Below are 13874 nucleotides of genomic sequence, written 5' to 3' on the forward strand. Positions count from 1 at the left end.
GGGGTGAGGCAGTGGCGGAGTCTGGCAATGTCGCGGAGGTGGTTGCAGGCAGTGCTGGTCATGGTGCAGATGTGGGGGAGAAAGGACAGTTCAGGGTCAAACAAGACACCCAGGTTCCTGACTGGCTTAGTGAGGTTGAGTGCGTAGCCAAGTAGGCTGATGCTGCCCGCGCCTGAGGTGCGGAGGCGCTGGCCTGAGCCAATCAGGAGGGCCTCGGTCTTGCTGACATTGAGTTGAAGAAAGTTGGCCCTCATCTAGGACTTGATGTCGGACAGGCAATCGGTCAGGACGCCAGTAGTGGAGTTCAGGGTGGAGGTAGAGAGATAGAATTGGGTGTCATCCGCATACATGTGGAAATTTACCACATGTCTGCGGATGACATCACCAAGGGGGAGCATGTAGAGGGTGAAGAGGAGGGATCGAGGACAAAGCCTTAAGGAACACCGCACAAGACGGTGCGGGGGCTAGAGGAGAAGCCGTTTGCCGCGACAAAGTGGAGGCGGTGTGAAAGGTGTGACCATAAGCACGGTTGAAGAGGAAGGTCTTCAATCATGATGTAAAAGAAGGGAAGTAGTGGTTTGGGGGAAGAGAGTTCCAAAGCTTCGAGTCATAGTGGCTGAAAGCATGGCTGACGATGGTGGAGCGTAGGGAACGAGGGACAGACAGGAGGCCAGAGCCAGCCAAGCGGAGAGTGGAATGAGGAAACAGCAGGTCAGAAAGGTAGGGAGAAGCCAGGTCCAGGTGGAACTTCAGGCCAAGAGTGGTGAAAGATTATTTTTGAATGCAAAAACATTCTCCGGGGACTTTCCAATCCCGTCAAGGGTTCTCAGTCAGAATGTGTTTAGACGTATGTAATTCCAAAAGCTCTCCCTGTTGACTCCAGAAGGTACATTTTTATAGCGTGTTATCACTTTGAAATATCTGAATTGCTTCACGAGTAATTACTGTCAAGTGTAATTACTGTTTTTGTAGGCAAACACAGAATTCATTTGTGCCAGCAAGATCCCACAAACAACCATGAGGTGAATGATCAATTAATCAGCGGCATTGCAGGTCAGGACACCGGGAGTAACTCCCTCCTTGTTTCCAATTGACTTGCGGGATATTTAACACCAAGGGGAGGCAGGGGAAAGAACCTCATGCGGTTTTCTCACACAAAACTGCAGCAATTTTCCCAGTGTTTTGTAGCAATGTGTCAGCCTTGCTCAGTTGGTAGCTCTCTCGCCCCTGAGCCAGAAAGCTATGGGTTCCAGCAACACATCAGGACTTGGAACTCATAGTCTAAGCTGACACACCAATGCTTGAGGGAATGCTGGATTGTCAGAGGTGCCGTACTTTGCATATAATGTTAAACTGAGGTCCAGTCTGCCTGCTCAAGACACCATGAGAAGCTCCCTTGGATATTGAATAGTGCCAACTGATCTTTAATAATAACAATAACAACAGCAACAACTTGCACTTATATAGTGCCTTCCACGCTATATAAGTGGGAAGTGCTATATAAGTGAAGTTATTGTTGTTGTTTCTCCAAAAGATGGCACCTCCAACCCCAGTGTTGGACTGTGTTGGAGTGTCAGCCTATATTGTCAATTCAAAGTCCCGATGTATGGCTTGAGTGCATAATCTTCTGCCTCAAAGGTGAGACTGTTACCAACTGAGCCAGACTGACACCTGACTGTTTGAGGGACATTGCTGTGTGCAAATTGGCTGCGTCATTCACCTACAAGAAAGCAGTCACTGCACTTTACAGTAAAAATCCTGTGAAGTCCTCTGAAACATCCTGCTGCGTGATAAGATGCTACGTTAAACGCAATAATAATAATAATAATCCTTGCATTTGTATTTAGCTCCTTATCACATTTTTGAAATGTTTCACAGTGTTTCACAACAACAACAACAAGATTCCATTTATAGAATATACTGTGAAGTGAATTGACTTCATATTTTGTGGGAGAAATGCAGCAGCCAATTGCACACAGCAGTGTCCCACAAACAGTCGTGGATTGAGTGACTAAATTATTATTATTAGTTTTCTCAAGGGATTATTACCCTCGAAATATCCTCTGGAAAAGTGATCCGTCAATCGACTATAGAATTAATATTATTATCATTATCTCTGCAATTAAGACAAAATATAACTGAGGAAAGAGCAGAATACGTCAAATCAAAGCAGCTGGACCATGGTCTTTATTCGTCTAGTGTTTCTTTTATTCTTATGCTCTTAAAAGAGAAAACTACCATAACAGCCTCCACTGAGATAAATAAATGGAGAGGCTTCACTCCAGAGACTGAGTGTAATACACTTGCAATTTTGCCGCTTGTCACTTCTGGCACTTTACGCAGGCCCTTGTAAAGTTGTGTCCTGTCACTCTGTTGCCGATGATGTGTGTTGTGTTTACGAAGTGTTGTTTTTAACATTCGCTTCCTGAATCTTGCCAATTTTCCGAGGAGCCGGGCACAATTCATCATCCCTTTCTCAGGGCAGCTAGGTACGAGAATTCCCTCACTCCCAGATCGAACACAAAGTGTTGCATTGAAGGGCTGCAAGTTGGAAGAGGGGATGGGGAGGGAGGGTGTGTGTGGGAGGGAGGGAGGGGCTGAGTGTGTGTGTAGGAGGGAGTGAGGGGTTGGGGGGCGTGTGTGAGTGGGAGTGAGACAGAGTGTGTGTGTGTGGACATTGATAAAATCTTGCCTTGCTTTCAATATTAAATTAACATGGAAACCAAAGCCTACGAATATATATATATGCTGTATATAATAAATCTTTTATGCAGCAAAATCTTGTCTCAAAGACGTGGTCAAAGAGTTTTCTTTGTGTCAGTCGGGTGTTTGACACATGTGGATAACCGTCACCATGCTTAACAGTATCCAAATCAAACTGAGAATTCCTTGCATCCCACCTACACTTGGAAACCCCAGCGATAGATTGTTGGTATGGAAAGCACACTCTCTCCCTGGAGTGACACATCCTGCTTACCTAATTCCAGAGACAGGTGCAGGTTGGCAAGACTCAAGGCATGGGGACCCCAGAGTGTGCGTTGAGATAACTGCTGGAGTCTAACCAGCTAAAACCACAAAACTTGTCATTAAAACCACTGTCTGTTCAAGCTTTCCTGATACTTGTCCAGCTGGGACCACCCTACCCATTAGGGCATTGGCTTGTAGCAATGGGTTGTGGGCTGGTGAAGTGAGCAATTTGATATGGGGAATTGTTGGCTAAGACATTGTGAGAAATTCCCTTCTATTTTTGAAACCGTGGCATAGGATCAGTGAAATCCACCTGAACAGGCAGAGAGGACCTTCGTTTAACATCTCATCTGAAGACGGCATCTCCGACAATCAGCACTCCCCCAACACTGCACTCGAGTGTCAGCCTAAACTGTGAGTTCAAAGTTCCAACGTGGCTTGAACCCACCATCTCCTGATTCAGAGGCAAGAGCCAGGCTTCAACGGGAAGGCTTTGTAGTCAAATATCTCACACAGAATCAACCGCTGTGAAGCTGTCACCATTGATTCTCTTCCATTGTGAGAGCATCATAAAATCTACATAACCGCAAACTTTATCATACCAGCAAAGAAAAGTGAGACATTTGTTCAATTAACATTAATGGCCAGTTAAACCTGGAAGATATGTACCATAGAAATGGTAGATTCACTACATTATATTGCATATAACTTTTTGATGGAGCCTGACTTTCACTCATCTCAGTGAAGGGTGTTTGGCATTTTAAAGACATCCCCTAATGTATTCAGTTCCATTCCATTTTTTAAAAAAATGTCATAACTCAGAGGTATGATAACAATCATGACATTTGATATAGCGCCTTATCACGTCATCGAAACGTCTCAAAGCACTTCACAGAATATATTATATAGTGAATCGAGCGCATATTTTTGTGGGCTAAACACGGCAGCCAAATGTGCACAGCAGTGTCCCACTAACAGTTGTGGACTGAGTTGCCACATTTGTTTTTTAAAGGCATTATTACCCAAGAAAGCAGTCTGCCAATTGATTAATAATCGAGTTTCTGCTTACTGCCAGGTAAACAGAGGCGTGTGAAGCAAGGAAACTTGCCTAAAGTTTTGTCCGCCCCAGGATTCAAACCCAGGTCCTCTCACTTGCGAGGTGAGTGCTCTAACCACGAAGCTGTGGGGCTCCAGATGAAGGGTTGATGCTCAGAATGCAGCAACAATAATGACACAGAGCCAGGAACATCACCGATAATTGCCGTCCACGGTAGTGATTGTGTGTTTGAAGGTGAACTTGGTAGCCAATTTGCACAGAGCAATGACAGACAAACAGCCACAAAATGAATGTTTGTGTTATTATCTGGGAGATTGTTAGCCAGGACACCAGGACAATCGAGCAGGGATCATAAGATCTTTAAGGTCCATTTGAATAGGCAGAAATGTTTGCATCTCAACGGAAAGAGAGCACTTTGAAACAATGCAGCATTCCCCTCCAACACTGCACTACAGCATCAGTTTAGACAGTTGAGTTCTGACAAAAGGTCATTGACCTGAAATGTTAACTCAGAGGAAAGGGTGCCAACAGCTAAACCAGGCTGGCATACCTTGACCCATAGTCTCCGGCTTGTGGAGAGACAAAGCTGATCAGTGAAGCAATGCATTCTTAAACATGTGCTCAACTGTGAAGAGGATTGATTGACCAAGAGATATACAGTGTGGGCACACAAACCTCCATTTATAAACCTGCTGGCAGAACAAATTCCTTCCTATTGATCGCTAAGGGCTCCCTGTGAATAATCATTTGCTAAAGCGTCGCACAGTTTAGAAACGGTCAGACGTTTCTCAGGATGAAACAAAAGAACCCTGAAGTGTTTAAAGGAATTTCTCACTCGTAAGTGAAGATTGCAATTGTGATGTGCAGTTCAGTGCCAGGGCAAGTGCTATAATGCACTGGTATTGTAGCCTGTGGAGTCCTGTAGCGTATTGGTTAGAGTATTGGAGTCCTGTAGCGTAGTGGTTAGAGCACTAGCCTCACAAGCGAGGAACCCGGGTTCAATTCCCATACAGGGCGAAACTTTAGGCAAGTTTCCTTACTCCACATGGCTCTGTTTAACTAGCAGTAAGTAGGAGTCCTGCTGCTAGTCGATTGTCGGATTGCTTTCTGGAGGTAATAATCCCTTCAAAAATAAATCAATAAATAATAATTTGGTCACTCAATTCACAACTGTTTGTGGGACACAGCAGCATGCAATTGGTTGCCATGTTTTCCCACAAAATATAGTCAATTCATTTTATAGTATATTCTGTGAAACGCTTTGAGACATCTCATATAAAATGCAAGGATTATTATTGTTGGTCCTCACCCTCACATATAAATCCCTTCACACTCTTACCCAGTCTCTGATCTGCTTGTACCCCACTCCTCCCGTCCCTTTACACTCAGCTGACACAGGCCGGCTGCACCTCCATACCACCATCGGCAGCCAAGCCTTCAGTCACTAAACTCCTATCTTTTGGAACTTCCTTCCTCTATTCCTCCTCCTCATCCCATTTCTTATCTATCTTTTCCACAAAATACACAGCCAAACCACTTTACAATATGCTGCAAAGCGCTTTGAGACGTCTTGACGATGTAACATGCCAGTAGGAACCCGGTTGTTAGTCGATTGGCGGATCACTTTTCCGAGGCGAATAATTCCTTTAAAAAAAAGGGTCACTTCAATCCATGACTGTTTGTGGGACGCTGCTGTACGCAATCGGCTGCTGCGTTTCACCCACAAAGCATACAGTCAATTCACTTCACAGAATATTCTGTGAAGCGCTTTGAGACACCTCGAAGACTTGGTAAGGTTTTGTATCAAAATGCAAGGATTATTATATTACATTATAACAAATTGCAATTATTATTATTAGTGAGGGAAAGAGCGAGAAAGAAAGACGTGGGAAGCACTCCAAGACATTGTGCTACATGAAAGGCACGGTATAAGTTCAAATTGTTGTTGCATTGGTATCAGGAGCTTCTTAAACCCAAGCTTTCACCGCAAACCCTCACTCAGGGGTCCCCGAGTCTCTGCTCTTGCCACCCTGTGCCAAATACTTTCTGAGTTGAGGTGAGCAGGATGTGTCCCTCTGGGGAGAGAAGCTCATACAAACCACCCTTCACGGGAAAGAAAAATATCCCTCACTCACTGCCACTCTTTTCTTCTGTGCTTTCCTGTCTGTAAGAATGGGAGTTTGGCAGTTTGCCCACAAAACACACAGGCACTGCACTTTACAGTAGATTCTGTGAAGAGTTTTGAGACATCTGTCTAACGTGAAAGGCACTATATCAAATACGAGGATTATTATTGATACTACTAATAAGAATCTTATTAATATAATAGGGGGAGAGAAGGAAAGAGGGAGTGGGAGGAGAGAGAGAAGGAACGAGGGAGTGGGAGGAGAGAGAGAGAAGGAAAGAGGGAGTGGGAGGAGAGAGAGAGAAGGAAAGAGGGAGTGGGAGGAGAGAGAGAAAAGGAAAGAGGGAGTGGGAGGAGAGAGAGAAATAGGGAGTGGGAGGAGTGAGAGAAAGAGCGAGAAAGAAAGACGTGGAAAGAGAGAAAGGGAGGGAGAGAGTTGGTAGAAGTAGTAGGAGAGAAAAGTGTGGTAGCTGTGCCTCCTTTCGTGGCCTCCCACCTGTCAGAATGACAACCAGAGCAGAGAAGCTGCCAGTGATATGCCTAACACATACACCTCAAACTGCTTCACATCTATGATACCAGGAATGGGGAAGCTTAGCTATGAGGACAGGCTGGAGAAGTTAGGACTTTTCCCATTAGAGCAGAGAAGGTTATGCGGGGACCTGATAGAGGACGTCAAGATCATGAAAGGTTTCGACAGGCGAGATAAGGAAAAGCTGTTTCCGCTGGTAGGTGTGTCTGTGACCCGTGGTCACAGTCTTAAGATATCTACCAAAAGAAGCAGACGGGAGGTTAGAAGAAATGTTTTCACTCAGCGAGTTGTTTGAATTTGGAAAGATCTGCCTGAAAGGGTAGTGAAGTCCGATTCAATACCAGCTTTTAAGAGAGAACTGGATAGGTATCTGGGGAAGACGGGTTTGCAGGATTATGGGGAGAAAGCTGGTGATTGGGGTTAGTGAAAGTGACGCTCTGTCAAAGAGCTGGCACAGACTCGATGGGCCGAATGGCCTCCTTCTGTGCCGTAACATTCTATGAATCTATGAATCTAGCAATTCCTAAATGGAGTTCTCTTGCATATTATGGACAGCATTCGCAAGCGAGATGAACTGGGTTTGATTCCCAGGCAGAGCGAAATATTAGGCAAGTTTCCTTACTCCACACTCCTCTGTTAACCGAGCAATAAATAGGAGCCCGGTTGTTAGTTAGATTGCTTTTCTGGGGGTAATAATCCCTTAAAAATAATAATAATTTGGTCAGTCAATCCACGACTGTTTGTGGGATACTACTATATGCAATTGGCTAAGTTTCACCCACAAAATATACAGTCAATTAATTTTACAGTATATTCTGTGAAACGCTTTCAGACATCTCGAAGACGTGATAAGGTGCTATACAATCTGCCTGTCATACATCAAGTCCTTGATGAGAGCCAACTTTCTACAACTGAACATCAGCAAGACCGAGGCTCTGCTGATTGGCTCGCGCCAGCGCCTCCGCACCTCAGGCACTGACAGCATCAGCCTCCACGGATGCACACTCCACTTCACCAAGCCAGTCAGGAACCTGGGTATCTTGTTCAACCCTCAACTGTCCTTTCTGCCCTATATCAATGCCATGTCCCGCTCTGCCTTCCACCACCTCTGCACCATTGACCAACTCTGCCACTGCTTCACCCCTCAGGCCTCTGAAACCCTCATACATGCCTTCATTACATCGAGGCTTGACTATGCCAACTCCCCGCTTGTCGGCCTTTCCAACTTTTCCCTCCACAAGCTGCAGATCATCCGGATCTCTGCAGCTTGTGTCCTCTCCTGCACCAGGCTCCGTGACCCCATCACACCCACCCTCGCCCTGCTCCACTGGCTCATCATCCCCCAGAGGATACAGTTCAAAATCCTTGACCTTACCTTCAAAGCCCTCTACGGCCTTGCTCCTCCCTCTCTGACCTGCTAACCCCTTATTAACCTGTCCGCTCCCTTCGCTCAGCAGGCTCTACCCTGCCTGACCTGCCCTTATATCTGCGGTCAGGCGTTCAGCCTCTCTGCCCCCACCCTCTGGAACTCTATCCCACATTCCCTTCAGTTTGCTCCCTCCCTTGGCTCCTTCAGGGCACACCTCAAGACACTCCTCTTCCACTGTGATTTTGGTCACCTTCCTACCCTCTCTGCCCTCCACCCTCCCTGATCCCAAGCACCCACCCTGCTTGGATCCTAATCTCTAATCACTGACTGTTCAGTGTCTTGGGATATCCTCCTGATGTGAAAGGCACTTTACAAATGTAATTTTGTATTGCATTGTATATCAAATACAAGGATTATTATTATTATGTTCCTATGTATCTGCAAAAATAGGGAAGATAGGACTTGAAACAGAGGTGAGAGAGCACTTTGCTTTCAAGTGGGTATCAGTAGAGAGCACGGTTATCGAAATTGGAAGAGGAGCTTTAATCTTCTGGAATTCCATCCCTCCCTCCCTTAACCCCTTCAGCTCACACCCCCTCTCGATTAGTCATTAAATCCCGCCTTAAAACCTACCCCCTCTCCTGTTTCTTCCCCCTTGGCTCTGAATCCATTCCAATAAATTCCTCGGCAGTTTCGTGAAACAGAGCGAGCAAACTTTATAGAAAAGGCCAAGGAGGATTTTATTTGCAAGGCAATCCTCCTCAGGAAGGAGATAGTAGAGTTCCCTTGGAGCTGAGCTGGCTCTAGGGTGACATTTCTAGTGACAGAATGTTGGAATCAAATCAGTCCTGTGCGATAGCCTCTGTCGTCTAGTTCTGAGTCAGGCGAGTCCGCAGTATTCCAGGGCACTGCTGATGACAGGACAGCCAGCCTGGGTTATTGGCAGGATTTGGAAGGACAGACCAGTCACTAGGGGCAGTGATTCTTCACACTGTTAACTCTACAAACCAAAGCCATAATGGGTTGGATGGTCCTAGCTGTACAGGCAGTGACAAGCTTGCCAGACAGTCCTCTCAATAGCAAGCTAATCAGTTTTAGTTGGTTAGACTCCAACAGTACCTGAACAAACATAAGACGATGCAGCAAGCCTTGGCTCTTGCCATCCTGGGCCTGATACTGTCTGGAATTAGGTAAGCAGGGTACATCTCTCTGGGGATTCCAGACGCAGGAAAACTTCTCCACATGTCGTTATTCGATTAAAAAAATATATTGGCGGACACAGATGCATTTAGGGTAATTCTCAACCTCTGGCAAAGAAACTGTTCATTGATGAGCGCATCCCGCAGCCCGTCCGAAAGGAAAAGCAAATATAATAAGTTTATATCAAGGACTAAATGGGCCGAGCGTACCTTAACCTAATTCGGGGATATGCAGGAGACCTAGTTAGAAGTGCTCTGTGTAAGATAATGCCAGAACAAATGAATTCATAACCATCTCAATGCATTTACGTCAGTGCAGGCTCTGAGAGGCAAAGCAGCGGCTGAATAATGAGGCTTTGCTCCCTTGCACAAGCTCGACTACTGTGGAGAGGACATTTGCACTCAAGGCCGTAAGAAACAATTTGTTACGAAAATGATAGCCCGGGTTGAAATCAACTTAACAAGAAGCATTAGGAATAGATATTTTTATTTCTTTCTACACGGCAAACCCCACCCTCCCCCCACTCCCCCCTCCCGAGCACTGCCAAATGAATGCAACAAATCAATTGTGTTTCTCCACTATGCCTGGAACTCGCATTGGCTTTACATTAAGTATTATTCAAGTGTATTTTTGGTTGGAGAAAATCTCTCATGAATTTTTTTTATTATTTGCCACACAGAACTCCACAGCCCATGTCCTCTGCCATATCAGGCTCTGTGAGCGTGTCATGCTACCACATCTCCTCCCATACCCCATCGCCCCCATCCTCGCTCGGCTTCACTTGCTCCCATCCCCAGCCTTTTCCCAAAGTGGACAAATTGTTATGTTGGCAGAATATTGTGGAGTCTTGTAGCTCAGTGGTTGGAGCACTCGTATCGCAAGCAAGAGACATGGGTTCTATTCCCAGGAGGGCGAAATTTTGGGCAGGTTTCCTTACTCCACATGTCTCTGTTTACCTAGCAGTAAGCAGGTACCTGGTTGTTAGTTGATTGGCGGATCACTTTTGCGGGGATAATAATCCTTAAAAAAAATACAATAATGATTTGGTCACTCAATCAATGACTGTTTGTGGGACACTGCTGTGCACAATTGCCTGCCGTGCTTCGCCCACAAATATATAGTCAATTCATTTTACAGTATATTCTGTGAAGCGCTTTGAAACATCTCAAAGATATAAAAAAGGCATATGAGATACCAGGCTTTATAAATAGGGGCATAGAGTACAAGAGTCAGGAGGTTATGATTGACCTATATAAAACACTGGTTAGGCCTCAGTTAGAATACTGCGCCCAGTTCTGGGCACCGCACTATAGAAAGGATGTTAAGGCATTGGAAAGGGTGCAGAGGAGATTTACGAGGATGGTACCAGGAATGAGGGACCTTGATTATGAGGAAAGGCGAGAGAGGCCGGGATTATTCTCAATGAAGCAGAGAAGGTTACGAGGAGACCTAATAAAGGTCTTCAAAATTATGAGCGGATTTGATAGGTTAGAAAGGGAAAAACTGTTTCCAGTGGTGGGTGTCGGTGACACGAGGTCACAGATTCAAAATAGTCTCTAAAAGAAGCAGAGGGGAGGTGAGAAGAAATGTTTTCACACAATGAGTTGTTCGAAGCTGGAATGCATTGCCTGAAAGGGTGGTGGAGGACGATTCAATAACTACTTTTAAAAACGCGGTGGATGGGTATTTGAGGAGGACGGGTTTGCAGGGTTATGGGGAAAGGGCTGGGGAGTGGGATTGACATTGCATTGCTCTTTTCATAGAGCCGGCACAGACTCGATGGGCCGAATGGCCTCTTTTTGTATTGTACGATTCTATGATTCTATGTGAAAAGCGCTATATCAAATGCAAGGATTATTATTATTATCTCTCTTTGATTCGCATGCTATTGCTCACTTTCAAATGTTTCCATGGCCTTGTCCCAATCCACCTCTACCACTTTGAGCAACCCTAAAAATAATAATTATCCTTTTATTTGATATAGACATTTCATGTGGGAGGATGCCTTAAAGCGTTTCACAGGATACACATAATAACTCTGTGTGTTATAAGCAAATGCAGCAGCCAATTTGCACACAATAATAAGTTCTACAAACAGCCGTGACCAATTTTATCTGGGGAATTGTTGACCAGGTCAGTGGGAAAAATCCTTTTCAGATAGTGCCATGGGATCTTTAACGTCCACCTGGACAGGCAGACAGGGCCTCGGTTTAACATCTCATCTGAAGGATGGCATCTCCGACAATCATAGAATTGCTCAGCGCAGAAGGAGGCCATTCAGCCCTTCGTGTCTCTACTGGCTCTTTGAAAAGAGCTATCCAAATCAATCCCACTCCTCCACTCTCTTCCCATAGCCCTGCAAACTTGTCCTCCCCAAATAATTATCTATTTCTCTCTTAAAAGTTGTCATTGAATCGACTTCCACCACCCTTTCAGGCAATGTATTCCAGATCACAACTCGCTGTGTGAAAACATTTTTCCTCACCTCCCCTCTGTTTCTTTTAACAACTATTTTAAATCGGTGTCCTCGGGTTACCGACCCACCCGCCAGTGGAAATAGTTTCTCCTTGTTCGCCCGATTAATCCCCTCATAATTTCTTCTACTAAGTCTCTTAACCTTCTCTGCTCCAAGGAGAATAATCCCAGCTTCTCTACCTCTCCTGATAACTGATGTCCCTCATTCCTGATACCATCCTGGTAAATCTCCTTTGCATCCTCTCCAATGCCTTGACATCCTTCCTGGAGTGTGGTGCCCAGAACTGAACACAGTCTCTCACTGAGACCTAACCAGTGTTTTATAAAGGTTCACCATAACTTCCTGACTTTTGTATTCAATGCCCCTATTTATAAAGCCGAGTATCAGATTTATCTACCTGTCTTTCCAACTTCAAAGATTTATTTATACGAACCCCCAGTTCTTTCTGTTCCTTCATCCCTTTTAAGATTCTACCCTTTAAGATTCAGAAACGGGCCAGCGAGCCGCAGGGCCTCGAAAACCCAGGTAAACCCCAGCGGTACTCAGGATGGTAAGGCAGGCAGCGGCAGTGAGTCACAGGGCTGGTCTCTCCCGGGGATCGGGACCAGCTTTAGCCAGAGGCAGGGGCTGGTAACTGCCGGCTGGGCTGGAGGTCTCATGGACCTTGAGGTGGGGTGTGTGTCGCAGGGATCGAGCAGTGGCCATTACCGGTCGGGGGAGCCGCCATTTTAGACCTCCAGATTTTCCCGGGTGACATCACTTCCGTCCGCCAGGTTTGAATCCCTGGTAGCAGCTACGCATAGTATATTACAGGATAGTATAGCCTGTACCAGTGTCTCCCTCCCTCCCTCCCTCTGTCTGTCTGCCTTGTCCTTCCCCTGCAGGCTGCTCGTTGCTAACCACAATGAGTGCCCTCCCACCTCTGTGCCAACTCTAGCCCCCCCCCCCCAGCCTCCTGCAGGCTGACAATGTCCTACTAAACCCGCAGCCTCTTGTCCCAGTGTGCGCATCTTGGCGCACCCGAGCCGGCCCTCCCTCAAAATGCCCCCCTCCCTGCAACTCTCCTGCTCTGTCCTGCTCTCTCTCCGCCCTCCCGGCCTCCTATCTCTGCTTGACCTCCCCCCCCGCCCACCCACTGCCTCCTTCTGCTCCAGCCTGGCAATCCTCCGCCGGGCTCATCATGGCACTTGGCTCTGGCTGTCCAGCAGCAGCCACATCGACTGCCCCATTCCCCACTACCGCCGCAAGCCACACCCGACACTGACCCCAGGGGCTAACCTCCACTCCGTCATTTGCATCCCCACCCTCCCTCTCAACCATTCCACTACCCCCTCCCATCCCACACATTCCCCCTGCCAACTGTCCACTCTGTATTGGACTTCAAAATGTCCGCTCCATCTCCAACAAGACCCACCATCAATGAACTCATCCTCAATGAGAACATTGACATCATGGCCCTCACTGAAACCTGGATCACCCCAGGTGACACCTTCCCCCGCACTGAGGCCACACCACCCGGCTACACCTACCAACATTCCCCAAACCGTTGTGTCGGTGGTGTGGCCCTCATATCCAGGGTGCCACTTGCCCTATCCCCCTACTCCACTGGCTCGTCCCCTTCTTTCAAACACTTTACCCTCTGCTATCCCTCCCACCACTCCCTGAAAATTCTCTTACCTTACTGCCCCCAATATCCTCTCCCACCTTCATCTCTGACATCTCCACCCTCTTTGCTTCCCTCTTCCTCTGCTCCAACTTCCTCATCATCCTAGGCGACTTCAACTTCCACTTTACTCCCTCCTGCTCCATCTCCTCAGACTTCTCCTTTCTCCTCTCCTCTCTCAACCTCTCCCTCCAAATCCACTCTACTACCCATACCCACGGTCACCTGCTCGACCTGGTGATCACCCTGGGCCTCAGCGTCTCGGATGTCACCATCACTGACAAGGCCATCTCTGACCACCATTTCATCTCCCTCAACTCCCATATCCCTCTCCCCACTGTCTCCAAACCTACCACTGTCTTTAATTTAATCCTTGCATTTGATATAGCGCTTTTCACGTCAGGAGGACGTCCCAAAGCGCTTCACAGAACACACTGTAAAGTGAATTGACTGTATATTTGCGGGCGAACGCGGCAGCCAATTGC

This window comes from Callorhinchus milii, unplaced genomic scaffold (genome assembly GCF_018977255.1).
Source record: "Callorhinchus milii isolate IMCB2004 unplaced genomic scaffold, IMCB_Cmil_1.0 Scaffold3, whole genome shotgun sequence".
Lineage (NCBI taxonomy): Eukaryota > Metazoa > Chordata > Chondrichthyes > Chimaeriformes > Callorhinchidae > Callorhinchus > Callorhinchus milii.